The 16,944-nt window shown below is 35.1% G+C and overlaps 1 protein-coding gene across 9 annotated transcripts in view; it reads left to right on the top strand.

The window, feature by feature from the left end:
• Zfh2 (Zn finger homeodomain 2) overlaps positions 1–16,944 on the top strand; it is a 320,913-nt gene that overhangs the window by 110,889 nt on the left and 193,080 nt on the right. For all 9 annotated transcript variants that reach the window (XM_083089617.1, XM_083089616.1, XM_083089619.1 and 6 more), the window contains one exon: positions 1,304–1,346. The gene's annotated coding sequence lies outside the window, so the exon portion shown is untranslated. The remainder of the gene's footprint in view (positions 1–1,303; positions 1,347–16,944) is intronic.

The following is a 16,944-nucleotide window of genomic DNA, read 5'->3' as shown; positions in this document are numbered from 1 at the left end:
GATGTAATCGCGCACGAACATCGTGAGTGTCGAAGAAACGGAATCAGTTGATCGCCGTCGATCGTAAATATTACGAGTCATAAGTATCGCGTCGAATTACGATTTTAGGTTATTGCGAATAAAAATCGCGTCTCTAAGCAAACGTGCGGGATAATATCGGGAGCGTCGAGAAAAGCATCGGACGGGATCGTTTTATTATGCGTAGGTACGATATATATATATCGCGATAATTCGATAGTTCCGTGATTTCCACGCAATTTCGAGAGAAGTAATATCGCTCAGTAAAAGTGCGCGATAGCGAGAGAGAGAAATATATATCGGGAATGCCGAAAAAAAGTGTTGTGTTAGTGATTGTCGTAAGAACGGAATTGCGTCCATCGCCGGAATTAATGCTGCGACCGCTACAGTCATAATTATATTACGGTACGATATTATGATTTATAAAAATTACTTGTCTCGCTGGTACACTCGAATTATGATATTGCGTTATCGAAAAATAAATAAAAGTAGCCCGTAAAAGCTTGTAATATCGGGTGTATCGAGAGTAACATCGGGCGATTGTCATATTGGATAAATATTAACTCTATTTTTGTTTACATTTTTTATATTCTCCGCTTTCTCTCTTTCTTCCTTTCCCCTCCCTTTCTTCTCTCTCTTTCTCTTTCTTTCTTTCTCTTAAATATATATTTGATCTCGATTCAAGTAATTTCTTTAAACAGAAAGTTTTAGAAAATCAATGTAATACCTTGTGTCACTAGTATAAATATATGGCAAGTTTCTGTCAAATAAATTCTTCATGTTTAAAAATGCATTGTTAAATAATATTGATAAAGTGATAAATGTAATATATAAGAGAGTCTTTTCTGACTTTTCAAACTCATATTTTATGTACTTCGAAGCATGCAAAGCTGCTGAAAAAAATTGTCACTCTCTTGTTCTTTTTTTTTTTTATTTAAAAAGTTTATTTAAAAAAGAAGAATGAGAAAAAATGACAATATTTTTAAATGACAAATTCGAAATATATAAAACACGTGAGTTTCTTAAAAAATGTTTATATTATACTTTTGTGTTCAACGTTGTTTAAGAAATTTATAATAACTTGGATTATTTATATATAAGAGAATCAGATTTTTTTATATAGTAGTTTCATAACAATTTAACTAAAAATTTTTTTTTTTAATTATTTTCTTGAATATCTGTTTAAATAAATTAAATTGCAATTTTTTTTAAATATAATTAGTCTTCGAAATATTAATTATTTTAGATATTATTTTAATCTAGATACATTTGTTATATTTTACAGATCGACATTGTGTGCTACAACCCGGCTGTTGCGCATCGTGCCGGTAAGTAACAATGATTTGAATTATATAATAAACACACTTTTACGATCTCATGATAGAAAAGAAATAATCTAATAAAGGTCAGGCTTTCTGAGAACTCGTTATAAGCCGAAATTCTTGCTCGTGTGTGCGAACGTACACATATTTCTAGCGGTCGCTTTCAGTTGTTTTGTGTCAAAAGATACAAGGTGTCGTATTTGTATAATACTTTTTAAATTTCTAAATCTTCATTGGAAAGAATATAATTTGTCAACAAATCCAAGGATGAAAAGAATGCTGTTTAGTCCGAATTTTTTACACACGTATTCATTTTTGTAAATTCTATTTAGTATACTAGTGAAAATTTTAAATTTCCGCTCAAAATTTTTTAAGAAAATATATAAATATAAAATTATCACTTATCGTTACGTCAGCGAGATAGTCCAATTCAGAAGTTTAGATTTTTCTTTAAAATTTTCGAAATTTCATTTTCGTTGTCATAATTTCACGTTGCAACAGATATATAACATTTAACGAAGAATTAAAATTGCGGTCCAACGAGAATAATAGTTTTATTTATTTCTTCTTGAAATTATTTACGTCCATTGTTATCGGCAACGATGGGAAAACGCGCGAGCAAATCGAAAAGCGCGGACCATCTTTCGTCGCATTCCTCCATAATTCATTTTCGCTCTTCGCCGCGCTCGTCCTTTTTTCTACTATTTCTCCCTCGACTTGCGCCGCGATCCGTGCTTATTCATTCAAATTCCAGGCACCTTCTCGCAGAATCGAAGACGCGCGGCGCGGCGTACTTACTCGATATGCATTCCCATACGTGTATGTTAGTATGTTACGTATACACATGCACGTATGTGCACCATACGCATCGACCAGTTGGCAAGTGGTGAACGTGGGCGTGGCATTATCACGGGCGTAATTTTAAATTAAAATAAAATATCGCCGCACCGTATCACGCCACTATCTTATCCCGCTTTAATTTACTATAATAATCGTTAAACATCTCGTATGTGGAATTCTCGATCGGTAATTCAATAGAATTTCAATAGAATTTCCAATCGCGATGCTAATTCTCGATTTGCATTTACGTTATCAGATAGATAATGGATAAATACTCGGGGCATACCTTGTGCTAGAATGCACATTTCACTATTATAAGTAAAAAAAATTAATATAGAAAAATATATGTTCGCGGATATGTGTAAATAAAATATATTTAAATTTAATTATAAAACCTTATAAGTTATATTTAAAAACATGAAAAAACGTAATTATATACAATATACAATAAATTATATAATATTTAATTATATACAATATATAATATTATATAATATAGGACAAATTAAGGACAAATATTGCATGTATATAATTATTGTATATAATTATATAATATTTAATTATATACAATAATTATATACATGCAATATTTGTCCTTAATTTCTCCACAATTTTCTTCGCGAATTTTAGAATAAGTAATATAATTGAGGTCTGTAAGAGTGACACCCTGTATAACTATTGTTACGCACATAACTACCAACCGGTGAGCGACTAGATACGCATCGCTGCTTTTTTCCCATCGTGCCATCATCGATGCGATCGCCAATTCAAATTTGAGCCTACCACCGGAGGCTGGAGAGAGACGGTTCTCTTTTACTGCGATCCATAACGCTTCCGTCGAGTCGCGAGAGAGAACGGCTGCGGGCATGTGGATTCTTCGAAATTAATGAACCGCGAGATTCGAAGCTATTTGCGAAGAGGCGCATCCGAGAGCCTGCAGTAACGCTAATTATCTACACGGCAAAACTACGTGGTGGAAAATGCGAACGCTCTATCCTCGACGTCGAATAATTTTTCGATCGACGGGGCAACGAGCGAGATAACGTCGTATATATTATTATGCCGGATATAAATATGTTATATAGGACGTCTCGAGAACGCAATAGATTTCTATATCATTTTTTTCTAATATTTTTATAGAATATTTATTAGATATCTTCAAGTATTTTTATAAAATTTTTAGAAAACATTATACTACTTTATAATTAAAAATCAATATTATTATTTACAGAGCAAAATATTATATAGTTTATAAATTGAAATATATTAATACAATATATTAATATATATAATAAATATATTAATAAAATATAAAGAATATATTAATATATTAATATATTTATTAAAATATGAGAAATTATATAAATTAAAATATATTAATACAAGATGTTTTTTAAAAATTGAAAATATTCTTAATGATATTTTAATAGGAATATAAATTACATTTATAAAAGAAAATCTCTGGAATTGCCAAAATGATAATTAACTAATCAAATACTGATTATTATAAATCTCTAAGTGCTCGCTAAAGTCGAGTCAATTAATTAGTTTCCTTCAAGATAAAAAGGGGCTGCGTATTCGTGTTGCAATAAGTGCAAACAAAATTTAGATTATGCGAACGACTTATCTCGCCTCGCGTCAGATCGATATCACAATCCCGGAGATGATCGAAGGATATGTGCATCTTGCGAGCTGCGTACGTACGTCAGGCAGATTTTTCTAGGTGTAGCTTCCTGTCTGACGTCACAATTAGCCCGATTATAATTACGAGCGAGAGAGACGCGGCCGGAGCGAGGAACGAAGAGGCAACGCATTAACGGCGTAGCGAACGACAGTACTAGAGCTGACAAGCGGGATAATTAGACGAGATGAGACAGGACGTGCGCATTAATTAATTAGTCCAATCTAAGCCCACTTCGCTTATTGTGCGCGCACGAACTATGGACGCGACCTCAAAACCTATCCACTATGATTTCGAAAGCGATATGTCGCACGATCGCACTAATTCGGTATGTTTCAATTGGTCGTTTGAATCACGCAGGTAAACCGTTAATTTTGTCGGAGAGTTTTATCGAGGTTCGTGCCACCGGCAGATTTCAAATGTAAGATGTCAAATTCTTTCTCTTAATGAAGCTCTAATTTATATGCATGATATAATACATTGATAATATTATAATTGAAATAATATTTATTATCAATTTCATTTGTGCAGGCTAAATTTTCTTTAGCAAAAAAAAACTTTGAACTATACTGACAATTTTAATCGATTTTAATAGTATAATAATTATTTAAACATTGAGATGAATCTCGCACAGTAACTTTCGCATTATTCTCGTTAAGAATGAAAGATTTTATAAATTTCATTTCTCAGTTATCGACGGACCTCAATTTAATGAATAGATTTTCAATTATTTCATTATTTCAATATTTAATTCTGGATTGTCAAAATATATTTAATGTCGAGAATTGAAGATTAAAAGAAATTGCCTTTTATCAAATTTGCGCTAAACGAAGATGGGGAGTGTAAGTCCATTGAAGAATCTGCCGGCGGCTGCAGTACGTCTACAGATATACGCGTTTTATTTAATGGGCCTTAACGTCCTGACGGAGGACAATCAACCGTGAGGTCCGCAATGCGGCGTCTCGATTTCCGCGCGCCCGAGCAACAAGCCATCAAGCAACGAACGCGTCCGGGGCTTGGGATCTTTAGCGAGGCCAGACCGCCCCTGGCTATGAGAGTCCTCTCCCTCCGCTCTGCCGCATCCCTGAAAAAATAATTAATTTATGCTAACGAATGAGAAGCGTAACGGCTGGCGCTCTTAAATTCGCGCCATTGAGCGGCCAAGTGTCCGTAAGTCCCTTCTGCGAACGAGAGCGCTCCTCTTCTCTCTTCCCGCTCTTTTCCTCTCGCTCGACTGGTTTCCGTCGAACTGTTCGAAACTGGTTGCAACCCAAGGGACGCGGTTGCCCTCCCGAGATCCAGGAGAGCAAAGCGGGAGCGAGCGCGAGAGGAATCATCGAGGTCGGGTCGAGTCCTTGAGGAGAAGAGAGTATATCTCTCCATAATTAATTTTATTATTAGAAATTAAAACGATCGCAGTTCACAACGAGCTCTGCCCATTCCTTGAACAATAAATTTCCCAATTACTTGCTAGAATTACAATGAAGCCGTAAAAACTGGAGCTTGCAGTTATTTAAAGTGGCTCTCGACAATCTTGAGTAATTATGTTATTTTTACAAAATGATACTCTTTTTTTTTTTTTTAGAAAATTTCATTTATCGATATTATATATGATTTCTCTAAATTAGAATATATATCTAAAAATTATATAAATTGATTTTGTTATCATAGATATTATATTTATTGTAAAAAGATATGTATCTTTTTTTCTTCATCTTAAAATATATAATTATGAGTATAGAAAATTTGTCGAGCATTAGCGAATATTCTAGTTATAACGACAACAACGGTGAACGTTTTAAGAGCTTTCAAAAAGCATTCGTTACCGTTCTCGCCATCCATTCTCACTTAATCTCTTTCCTCAGGAAAATTAAGTCGAATTCAGATGCAGTCGCTCGAATATAACTCAGTAACAATGCGTCGTGGCGGGAACAGCTTAGATCTTTTTTCTTTTTTTCATTTCTTCTCGCGCTATAAAACTGTTTCCAAAGGAAATCTGAATTTTACTATCTTTCCTTACGTACGCATACCATTCAACTTTGTCACGATAGATTTTATCGATACACAAATTATCTTTAAGCGCAAGAGATTTTCGCGAGTACGAAATATGTACAAGCGCGAAAATTAATATAGTGCGTCTTAAGAATAATACAATCGATTTTTTTTATCGAAGACATAATCTTTATGTCTTCTATAAAAAATATTTTATAGAAGACATAATCTTTATGTCTTCGATAAAAAATAACTTTAATCCGTAATGTCGAAGACATAATAATTAGAAAGCTTAGAATCTGTGCAACATTTAAAAATAATCTCTTTAGATTAGATCACTTAGTGACTCACCGAACGATAACTTAGTTACGTTGTAAATTGTTATACCGGTTTGAGCGTGCAGTGATTGAAGGGAGCCACTCGAAAGTTACTCCCTTCGACTCCACGAAATTTTGCGCAGGGCGCATCCGGGGAGGGAAACAACCTGGCGCGACGGTGGGGGAGGGGAAGGGGAAGATGGGAATTTTATAACGAATAAAATTTTAAGCATCTTATAAAACCCGGCAAGTGTGCACTAGCAGTCTGTAATACGGGCCGTATATCCGTGCATCGTCTCGTGTACATAAAGTCCGTCTCTCTTCTTCGGTCGCTTCCTCCTGAACTCCCTTCCTGCCATTCGCACATCCTCTTCTACCCCCGCCACGGTTCCTATTCTTTGTGCATTCTCTGCGAGAATATTTATTATTTTGCATTCGCCTTGTTTATTATTTCACTACAACATAACATGCAATCTATACAATTTTAACGGGTCATTATAATAAACCTTTCGATGATATTGCATATTCGTGAAATTTCTGCAATATAATATGCATGTAATGATCGTGTAGAATAATGACGGAATAATAATCAAAATTTTATGCGAAGCATTATGCAAATATAAATAATTATATAAATATCAATTTTATTGTCAATTTAATTTTAAAAATTTGACAATTCCCATCAAGATCTAATTTTCACAATATTTACTGATATTACGATTCTTAATTACGATAAATAATACAGGCGTAAAACGCGACTGATTTCAAACCTAACTTTCCAACACCACCTGGCAGGCACTTAGAATCGAATTAAGAGCTTCGTGTGCAGCATGCTTTTCACATACGAGAGTGCGCATTGCAGCTTTAATGATATTTTGGAATGTAAAAATGCCCTCAGTCTAGCTAGACTCTAATTGGCTAACTGGCTAAGCCTTTACGAAGAGAACTTTGGTGGCGAGAGTAAATGTTATCCATCTTTCCTCGAGGCTACGTTTCCGAGCAAATAAGGCCAGTATCCCTTTCCTCCCTCCCTCCTTACTTATTCGCGATATCCTGCATTTGCGTACCGTAACTACGTACATACAATGTGTTTCTCTATCGAGACGTGGAATAGCCAAAGGATATTCTCAAAGTAATCTTTTATACGACGAAGATCTAACATTAAGATAAAACGCGTTGCTTGCAATTATATCAATATATAATAAAATGAGATTTTTAATTCAACAAAATTATTAATTCAATTCATAGAAATGTAAGTAATTTAAAGCATAAATTTTATTATAAAATTATACATTATGGATTATATAAAAATTATATATGTAAATAATTATAAAGTCTCTACATAAAAAAGTAATTTTATTAGATTTATTAATTATATTTAATATTAATAATTTTAATTCAACTTTTAATTCAACTTTTTCCTTCTCTTTCTCTCTGTATGTATGTATATGTGTGTTGAGTAAGATTTTCTATGCTTAAGAATTTTATTATTTATGTGTCGAGAGTGGAAACTGAAGAAAAATGTTGAGTAAATTGAACGCAAGCGGTAATAATATGAGAAATAGACAATTAAGTGATGACAAATAGACTTTCATCTCAACAATTAATTATTGCCTTATTGTCTGTCATCGGGCTTTGAGATTCAATCAGTTTTATGTTATAATATCGATACAGGATGCAGTCTATCGTACATGTTACTAAAAATCTATGGAATTTTACTATGAGATACATATCTCACCTATTAACTGTAAGAAAATAAATTCAGAAGAACATACATCGGTATGAAAAAGTACTTTTGATAGTAAATTGCAATGCGATACATCTTGTCCCGTTCGTCGCGCAAGTATTAAATAAATCCTACACGGCACAGCTCGAGAGCACGATGACGTTATCTCACGACCAAGAATCAGCGTGGTACTTTTTAATGATCGGCGAAATAACGTGTCGTTAATAAATTCTTTCGCATTCCGATCGGGGAGATGTACGGTGTAACGCCGGCGCTAATGCGTCCGAGACGAGATAATAAATTCTTCCGCATGGAGAATAAAAATTGCGACGTACGTAACGCACCTGCGAGAAAACACCTGCCGAGAGAAATAAGATACAAGCGGAGGAAGACGCGATCTGGTCTCTTGTAAACGCCGTAAAATCTAGATGCTGCGACCGCGGTCGTACACAGAATGAACGGGCCGTGAAATATTTATCGCTCGCTAGTAGATTAGGTTTATTTACGATTTTCACCATGATCCATACGTTCGAGAGAAATATCATTCAATCGGATATAGCAATAAAGTACGCTCGTCGTGACTAAATCGTTTTTATACTCGCCATTAAACGTGACATGTTCGGGCCAGCTTCGAGAGAAGAAAGAGCTCCCCGAAAATAGACTGAAATCGGTTTGGAAGGAACGCGCCCAAAGTGGGGATCTCCACGATATTATTCCCCCGCGTCCGGTGTTATAAAACTCAGTTATGAGGCCCGGTCGATAAATTCCGATCGGCCTACCGAAATCCGGACTTCGAATTCGGATACGAGGCGGCCACCGGGAGTGGCCGCCCCCCCGCGGATACGCGGGGCATAATGCCCCGCGGACATATCTTATCTATCATAATTCTCGGAAAAACCGGCTTGTATTCTGCCTCCCCTTCTTCATCTCTCCTCCTCTGTACCCTATATCGCACACACATACGTGCACACGTACGCAAGCTCTTTTATGAGTGGTAGCTAATGTATGGAAATGCATTCCGAATCTGCCCTGACCGGTGTCACCAGGGTCAGCACGGACCGCGGGTCGTTTCGCTTTTTTTTTTTTTTTTCTCGAACCAGTAAATCCGTTTCATCCATTCCGATGAAGATCATCCGTCCCATTTTGACATTCTCTCTCTTTTACTCTCCGTCTCCTCCTCTTTTTGGTCCGATCTTTATTTTTCAGCTTCCCAGAATTTCGATCCTCTCATCTTCGTTTTAGGTCTCGTCCGAAGATTCATCAATACGGTTCTCCTTCCGGGGATACCTGATCGAATTCATTCAACTATTTGTATTTGAGATATTTTTCTTCTTTATGCTTCCAACCGTCATTCGGTGACCGCTGCAGTCATTGATCGACGATGAATAGGTCGTTTCTCCAATTATTTCGCATTTTGAATAGCATCGTGGGTCAAAGCCCGCGAAAATATGTTGCGCTTAAATATTGCTAAAAATATTTTAAAGAATACTAGTTATAATACTAGTTATATACTAATTATATAACTCGCTCTTTCTCTTTTTCTTTTTCTCTTAAAAATAATAATATGTGTGTAATAATACATAATAATATAGTTAAAATAATGACATAACATGTATACACACACACACATACACACACAAATAGTAAAAAATTGATCATTTTTATATTATCTTTAGGATTTATTTTGTCTTATTCTATTATATTTTTATTAAATATATTATTCACGCAAGTAGATAATATTATACAAGATATTTATGCATCCTATAGATATCTGTATTATATGTTATTTACCGCAAAATATTTATATTTTAAATCGATAATTGTATTTTTCATGATTTATCTATAAATTTCTTCAGCTCATAAGAATGAAAACGAACAATCATCGCGCTCCGACGATTTTTTCGCAATGATCTGAAATCGGTTTGGAAGGAACGCGCTCAAGTCTGACTATGCCTAGAGTCAAAATCCTCTAAGATATGAGGGTGACAGTCTTCACCTGGCCGGTTCTTGTCAAAAGGACAGTGAGATTTCTTGTTTACCCACCTGGATGCCATTCGTGTGAATGATTCATAATAATAGCGACTTTACACGTGCGTGCACGCTGCCCCTAGAAACACGTCTTTTCGAACAGCACATAATCCAAAAATACGAACGAAAAATTACGATGGTTTCTCGCACAGCTTTTCAATTATAAATAACGCATGTAAAGAACAATCTTCATTTTAGTTTGCAATGTAGGACATACGATAAAATTAGCGAATCTTTTTCTATACGACAGTCTCATATGGTTAATAACCACACATGGTTGTGGTATATTAAAGAGAAAGTTCGTATATACAACATTCGAATAATTATTTTGAATCTTCCTGCAAGATTAGAAAATCACTGCTGTACTCCTGCGAGATGAACGGACATCGCACATTAAAGTCAAATGTTAATGCATTGCAGATGCAAATTATTAGGCTATTAAGCGATTAACGTTGATCGATTCCTCAATAATATATCAATGAAAAATATTGCATAAACTTTAATTAATCCTTCCTTACTTGATATATTATAACTCACGTTAAAATATAATCGAATATAATATAGATACGTAAATTATAATAAATCCTGCAAATTTTCAATTTTCCTAATTAAATTAAATTAAATTAAATTTTAATTTAATTGCATTTTCTCTCAATAATTTATCGTTCATTTATATTCGCGATTATTCCCGTTTAAAATCAAGCTTCCGTCGCATCTCAATTGTATCGAATTTCTACGGCAGGAAATTCCTTACATTCCTGATCGTTGAAAGAAAGAAACCGATGTCGTGGTTGCTACGAGGGGCAGCGCGCACCGGAGCAGTTTCTCCCTTCTCAAGTTTCCCTCTTCCCTCTCTCCGTTTTCGGCGCGATAGCTGATCGATCTCTCGATCAGCGGGATCGACGTCCGACGATCTGGTGCATGCGTACGCTCCGGGGAATTGGTTCAATTTAAAGCGAGCCGCGGACACGGCCTAATCACTATATGCCGGGGATATTAGCTAATCTCGACCAATTAGACGTAATGGCTGGATTAAGACGGGTCGCACACGCATGCTAAAATTGAATATTATATAATCCCCGGACGGAACCATGCCATGTTTCCCACGTGCGTTATATATCGCGAGCTCTCTCGGCCGTCATTAGCCGCTGACTTGTATCTACCTACGATCGCCGTCGCGGCCGCGTGTGTGGGACTCGGGGAAAACGAGACTAACGATCTCGTACGCGGAGAGCGATTTTCTGCGCTGCAGAGAACGCCGCGCGGAAAGCTTTTGTTGCGTGGACACGCGTTAACGTCTCACGAGCTTATTGCGGGTACCGCGGTAATAGAAAGTAACGTAGTGTGTATGTGTGTAACGTTGCACGGAGGGAGGAGAGGGGCACAGAAAACGAGAAATTCACAAATGGAGATAATAACTGTGCGAATTGGTTGTTCATTAATACAAGATTGGAAATAATCACGCTTCTGTAGGGTCACGGTATTTTTTTTCAGAAGTAATTACCGTAAAATGTCTTTTACAATATGTATTGTCGAGAGGAACTTAATAATTTTAATAAAATTGTGATACGAGTATGTTCGCAAAAAAAAAATATATTATTATATGAAGTTATTTATTAATAAAAACATTAATTTTTAACCACAAACTAAAATAAAAAAAAAACAGTATAAATTTTATAAAATATAGATTTATAAATAATTATTCCTTTGCTTTTGTAAAAATATTTTATGAAGAAACGTTAATAATTTAAAATAATAAAACCGTAAAATAATAAAACGGGAGATAATTTCTGACTAGTGTAATAGAAAAGAGACATGTGGAACGTTAATGCTTACAGAGTTAATTATAAAGACGACCGTTACATAAAAGTTCAGTAAACAATTATCGCGAATATACAACGTCAAACAGTAAAATACAATTCGTAATAATAGGATCAGATCTCCTAGAGAGTTCCAGATAATAAAACTACTAATAATTGATCACATTGACATCAAGAAGACGTTTCTTCGTCGTGTTTATGTCAAACTTGTGATATGTATCTTTCCGTGTTACTAACATTTTGGTTCTCAGGATTGTTACTAATTATTGGAATTTATCGTTAAGTTTTGAAAACATAGATGTCAAACCTATTTTACGTCAATCATAGTTAGTTTTGATTGGATTACAGTATTATCGTTACTATTGTTAGTGAATTTTATAGAGAGCAAAGCCATATTGTAAGAAAAACTTGCACGTAGATTATAATTCCGATATTTAATTTGGCAGATTGAACTATATTTTTTTAAAATGACATGACTTTTTTCAAATATCATCGTAACATTACGAATATTATTTGCGCCTATTGTAATTTTTTTTTCATTTTGAAGTCATAACGTATCAATATTATTGGACTTAAATTTTGATGTCATAAATTTCATCACAATCTAAATATCATAAATATTTTCGAGAAGCGATAACGTACAGCTTCGTAAGAAAATTATGTTGTTTTAACGCGATGTGTAATAATCAGATTATTCGAAAATATCGAAGCCTATAGCATCAGTAACGCTAACAAAGAGCTACTCGGCAAACACCTGTGTTGCCCATTTCCGGCCAGGTACAATGGAGACTTAGGTAGATTTTGTGAGAGCGCAAGTTTATCGTTGACTCGATTATCGTACCGGTGCAGCGAGACTGGGTCTACTTAAATAGTAGATAAAGAAAAATTTCGTGTTAACTACGCCGGGACATCTGTGTTTGCTATGTCTGCGCCTTCATCAGATCGAGCTTATGAGATCCCGAAACAAATGGCGATGCCGAAAGGACGTCATTATCGATTGTTTGCAGTATTATGTGCCTTCGATAACGATAATCTAAAAACCCACGTATCTTGGAAAGGTCGATGGTGGTGTTTTTTTTTATTCTTAACATTGAAAAAGTTTCAATCGAGAATCTTGCAAAGGGCCGGTTTAAATAACGTGTCTTGAAGATCCCGAAATAGATAAGAAAGGCGAGAAGCCGTACCTTGCGTGTAGCACCGCATGTTTATATATATGAAACTTTCTCTATATTCTGAAATAATATGCAGAGGAAGTAATTGAAAACTTAAATGACGACATGGAATATAGCGCATGAATTAGAGTTGCTGGCTAATTTTTCAACTGCCACTGAATAAAGTGAGATATCTGAACACTTAATCTCGACAAATAATCTTGACTTTGAAGAATTATCATAAAATATTGCTATATTCTAGAGACATTGGATATAATTTTCTTAACAGTCAACAAGTTTTACCGCATATTTTACTTTGAAAGCAAACTTTGTATAATAAAAACAAATAGAGCTTATTAAGACCTACTTTTCATCGATTTCGCAAGGGTAATTGAAACATAAATTTTACAGAGAACGAATGTTTTTTCATAGCGAAAAATTGTCATATTTTTGCAATTTTCAAGATTTAGATTATTAAAGCTATTGTAAACTGAAACTTTGAAAATCGAAGAGATTAGGGTTATCTATGTGAGATTAAAAATATAAAAATTAAGTTATCTTGAAAAAGTAATATCGTTTACAGAGTAGATAACTCGATGTTTTAAAAAAAATGTTCAATTTTTAGGAAATTTTATTGGGACTTGGGGGAGTTTTTAAAAAGATTCTTTCTTTGATAAATTTGTTTTTTATATTGTAATCAGAGTCGTCAAGCCAAACGAATTATGTGTATTTATATATGGTTAAAAATGTACAAATATATATTTATCTCTATATATTTAACAATGTCTCAACAAAATATACAATAAAAGGCTATTCAGTTTTTTCAGTACATTTGCAAGTCTAGCATTTAAAACTTAAGTTAATTTGTGTTTTCCTTTTATATCAGTAAAAAAATATTAGAAAATAGATATAATAAAAACATTTATTTTAGAATTACAATAAATTTTTAAAATATTCCTTTTATCTGGAATTTTGAACAATAATCAGAAGATCAGGGAATTATTAGAGAATTTTTTTAAGAAATCTGAATAGACATATTGACATCTGACATATTTTAAAAAGCGAATTTTAGAAAAGCAAGTATAAATGTCACAATAATCCAATCAGCTCCTCGTCAAAAATTCCATAATCCAAAACCTGGCGATTGTTTCGAAAATTTCGAGTTAGAGATTCCATGGTTGGGTAGGCGCAAGAAACGGAAAAACAACAGAGGAGATCGGAAATTCGCCGTAAGGACTATCGCCGACCTAATCCACAGGCGGAATGATCTCGAAGCATGTTTTGGTCGCCGCGCGGCTTGTCGAACGACAAGCGTTCCCCAAACACAGAGGGACAAGGCCAACCCTCGGGGGTAGCAGGCAACAAGTGACCACAGAGCAGACACCGTGAGCGCTTTTACTTCCCCCGCTCGCGCTTTCTCTCTTTCTTCCTCTATCTATCTGTATCTCCTCCTTTCTCTTTTACCTTTGTGGCTGTCGACCAGCCGGTCGTTCGTCGACGACAATCGATATATCGATCGTCCACGGAAACCCGACATTATATCGGGCGAGTAGGAACACGTGAGAGTAGGAACACTAACGTGTATACGTACATCGGTGAGGGGACCGAAGGACGGGAGCGGATCCGTTGCCTTACGTGGGTTGTGGTAGGCCACGGACATCCGTTCATCCGTCTTTCGTGCCCTTCGAAAGTCTGCTATCGATAGTAAGCTCTTTCTATCTCGAAGAGCGAGCTATGATTGCGCCAAGGTGAAATATCGTATTACGCATCGTACGAATACGCCGATTTTTCTTTCGCTCGATTCTTACTACGCTTTCTTCATTTTCAAGGCGTATTTCAGGAAAAATTAGATCCTTGTAAATTCCCTTTCATCAAAATTTTATCTGCCGCGATAAAAAACTTTATCATATTATTGTAAAATATATATTGAAAGTTTTAATAACTTATGTTTTAATAATTTCATAAAATTAAATTTATATGTGTGTGTGTAAACATTAAGACATTTGCATGATTTATATTTTATATAATATTTATATATATAAAAGATAATAATTACTTTATTAAAATAAGGTTATATATAAACATTTTTTATGTTAATTTTTATGTTGCAATCAGTTTTAATCATATGTTTTCATGCTTGCATATTGTTGCATAATTTTCATTTATTATTTATTCAGTTCTATTTTGTATAACTATCATTACATATTATTATTATTATAATTAAAGCTTTGCATATACTGCAAAATCCAATTATATAATAATTTTATATTATACAATGTTTACATAAATATAATCAATTTTTATTTCCTGGATTTCTATTTGACAATCTATTTGCCAACCTTTAAACAAACACTTGGCCTGTATTCAGGAAAAAATCTCACGCAAGATTCTCTTATATCTCGCCTAATGAGAGATACACGTTGCGTAAATTTTGGTTACTGACCAAACAAAGATATAAACGACGATAAGATGAAGGTTAGGTAGAACGAGCGATAAGGAAGAGAGAGAGAGAAAGAGCAAAAGGGCTCGGACGGTAAAAGGGTCGAAAACCGGAAGTTCGTTAGCCGCGCGAACGGAGGAGACGCGGTGGCCGCTGGCTAAAGGAAAACACCGCCCCCACGACGGTATTTCTTTCGGGTTTTACACGGCGGCGTCTCGACGTGGCAATGTTTTAGCGTATTGATCCGTTGGGGGGTTAGTCGAGTCGGTGGCAAGAGAACCAACGCGACTAGAGCCAGCGGGTTAGTGACGGAGGGGTGGGAGACGGTTGCCGCCGCGATGGTGGTAGAACGGTCAACCGGGGTTGCGGGAAGGGGAGGGGGAAGGGTAAAAACTGGACGGCGGCACTTACTCGCTCATAATCACCCCCCGAGCCACTCCAACCACCCTCGACACCACCCCGGCGTTAGTGCTTCGCTGCACTCTCATTGACACACGTAACGGGTTTCGCCTTTATGTGGGTCTGTGCACGCGCCTGTGTGTGTTTGTATCTATGTATGTGCGTATATATGCGAGGTAAACACACGAAGGCGATGGACACCCAACCCCAATGTACGTGCGACGATTAGGAGCCGCGTGCGAGCATTAGCTTCGAATAGTTACGTGCGTTCGATTCCGAAATAAGGCGAACTGGTATTTCTGTAGAATAGAAAAGATTGGAATAAATCTCGCGGAATGTAGCGTGAAATTGGACATATACATTTTCATTTATTGTCATTACATTAAGCACATGCAACTGAAACGTTACGATTAAAGTCGTTGTTCCTAAAAATATCGGTCTGTTTCATTTGAACGTATCTAATATTAAAATTAACATTTTAATATTATTGACAATATTAACAAAATTATTGTAATGTATATTTGATATTTTAACGTAGATTTTCTCGATAACTTTGAAATATGATTGCATCAACATGTTTCACAACAACTAGAAAATTAAATTGAATTTTATTGCGGAAAAAATTATATTTTCTATCTAAGATGTGCTCTTTTATTCTAGTAACAGTCTTTCAATCTTATAAATATTTACACTTTAATTCTTTTATTGTGTACTGTGCGAATAGAATAATTTCAAATTTTTAGAGAAACATTTTTACTTGAAGATTAACTTTTTATACATACATTATTCTTTTTTTTTCCAATATACCTTTATTTAAATATATAAATGTGTCTTGCATGTTTTATAAAAAAAATCCTGGAATAAAAAAGAAAAAGAATTACAGTCTTCAAGTAAGGAAGAACACGGTTTTTATCTTAATAGCCTAATAGCTTTTCCTCTTTTTGTAGTAAAATTTAATGCAAGAGACCCTTCATAATAACGGGGATATAGCAGTGATAGCGACGAGGAATCATAATTAACCCCTCGAATCAACACAGTCATTATCATCCCCTTCCTCGATAGTATCGCTTGTTCGATATACTTGCACGAGCTCGCATCCAGTTAGACTGTACTAAAGTTAAAAACTCTGCGATCTTATATTAATAATTATTGCATTGCAACCTTCTCTATCTTCCTTCGAGACTATTCCCGACTTTTATATAAATGTTCT

This window comes from Camponotus vicinus, unplaced genomic scaffold, assembly GCF_025532165.1.
Source record: "Camponotus vicinus isolate PSW18456_S1 unplaced genomic scaffold, iyCamVici1.0 SCAF_2, whole genome shotgun sequence".
Taxonomy (NCBI): domain Eukaryota; kingdom Metazoa; phylum Arthropoda; class Insecta; order Hymenoptera; family Formicidae; genus Camponotus; species Camponotus vicinus.
The sequence above is the reverse complement of the archived record's forward strand: the minus strand, read 5'-3'. Positions and strand labels throughout refer to the sequence as shown.